Consider the following 2,093-nt stretch of genomic DNA (forward strand, 5'->3'; position numbering starts at 1 on the left):
ATCTGACTAATTACTGAGAATCTGCCCTCTTCAAATTTCTGTTATTTCTTTAAGGAGATGAACATTTACTGGAAAATAATGGGAATTTTTAAGATCACTCCAGCACAGTTTTTTTAAGTATAAATTATTCACAATGTTGAGGATAACTTGGGAGTATGATAGTTGTTGGGATTTAATTTTAACACTGTATGTAGAAAAGACCCCAAAGTATCACAGTGTAATTAAAGAAAAAGAATAAGAGAAATATGGTTTAAAAAATAGAAGAGTTCCTAACACTAATATCTTTGCTTACATTTCTCACAAAATTTTATGGCCTACCTTGAATTTGTCCTCCCAGATAAAAGGACAATCTTTCTTCAGCTCATTTGTTTTGTACGATGTCACATTGAGATTTCCAAAAACAGTTGTTTCCTGGTGGGTGCTGCTTCCGAAGGTGCTCACTCACCATGGCAGGAGCAGAATCATGAAGCAAAATGACAGCAAAGGTGATGCACAAGGAGAGTGCTTTCTAAATTATTTCACCCTCAGAGGTAAGAGAGGACAATGAACACTGGACACAAATAATCAGTGAACATAGAAATAGTAAGTCCAGAGACATACGGATCTGAACAACTCCCTGTTGGGTTTTGCAACTGCTGATTTGTCCCTACCCAAATCCCTTAAACCAAATGCTACTAAGATCATTCATGATACACCCTGAAATAGGATTGGACAATGGGAAGCCTAAACAAATATTGCTTCTTATTCATCTCAAACTTAGCACTTAATACTTCTATTTAATAGTATGTCATTTCTTGCTAGTTTCTAAGTGTGGCCAGTGCTAGTTTCAAAATAAGGAGGTGTGTGATTCATTCACTCTGGTATGGAGAACATACTACAAGCAAGGTATCACAAAAGATATGGTCTCCATTTCGTTAGGCCAAACAGATTCTTTTATGTAATTTGAAATATTTCATGTGCCAGAAGTACTTAATATGCATCCTAATTTTTCTTTTCCCTATCTCTTTTTAAGGAATCCTCCCTACATATTCTTCCAGAAATCCTGCAAAGTTTCTGCAAACTGGTTCTTAAACTGTGAGATGACTGGGGTTGGAAGACGAAGAGTGGTCCCAGTAGCTTGGAATGATGAGCAAAACTGCTGTTCTTTCCATCCATGCTGTTCTGGCTGCAGCGATGCATGAGGACAATGTACTTATTTCTCCAAGTGAGGGTTCAAAAGCATTGTTTGCAGAAACTTCTCTATATTTAGTCCCATGAACACTGGAAGGAACTTTTGCAAGTGTGGTTTCTGAGAAGCAGGCTATTTCTTGCCAGAAACATGGGGTAGTTCAGGATTTACTTCCGAAGTGACCAGGATACAGAGTATTTCAGAGCATCATCTCTGATGTGTGACTACCATAGGAACTTTATTTGGAAGATCTATCACCAGAAACCTAATGAGACTGACTATTGTAAATCCCTCTAAGGCACTCTATCAGTGAATAGGTGGTAGCAAGGATCTTGGATTTGTCAGTACATAAGTACCACTTACCACAAAAAGCCTGGAATATCACAGTTCAGCACTCCTTGGCAGATATATTAAATCTAAACTCATCACATTCTGGCCAAGGGTTTAGTTGTATTAACCTGAACTCTTGGCCTAGACCAGGGATCACTAAATGACAGCCTACAGTCCGAATCTCGTCGGCTGCCTGTTTTTATAGATCAGGTGTTCTTGTGAAAGGATCACACATGCATTTTCATGCTATCTATGACTACTTCCCAGCTACGACAGCGGAGCTGAGTAGTCAAGATAGCCAGTAGAGCCTAAAATATTTACTAATTGGTACTTTACAGGAAAAGTTTGCTAACCTTTCCTCAGGGAAAGATCGGCATCAGAACATCAGAAGGAGCATATATGTTAATAGAATGGGCAACCATCTCAAAGGAGAGCTTGCCTACTCACGAGTCCTCCTTACTGTCATAATCTTAAATGTTAGGATAAAAGAATAGTATTGCAATATTAGATTACTCTGAGAAAGATCTTCCTGGACAATTATGCACTTTAACTCCATTTTTATTTATACTATTTAATTCCCCCAACTATTTATTTA

General features: G+C 37.9%; 1 long non-coding RNA gene across 1 annotated transcript; it reads left to right on the plus strand.

Moving 5' to 3' along the window:
- The first annotated feature begins 374 nt into the window (after positions 1 to 374).
- LOC115277231 lies at positions 375 to 1,279 on the plus strand. The gene is made up of 2 exons (XR_003902311.1): positions 375 to 530; positions 1,013 to 1,279. It is a non-coding gene; the product is annotated as an uncharacterized LOC115277231 (long non-coding RNA).
- Positions 1,280 to 2,093: the final 814 nt, after the last annotated feature.

Source organism: Suricata suricatta, chromosome 14, assembly GCF_006229205.1.
Source record: "Suricata suricatta isolate VVHF042 chromosome 14, meerkat_22Aug2017_6uvM2_HiC, whole genome shotgun sequence".
Taxonomy (NCBI): Eukaryota; Metazoa; Chordata; class Mammalia; order Carnivora; family Herpestidae; genus Suricata; species Suricata suricatta.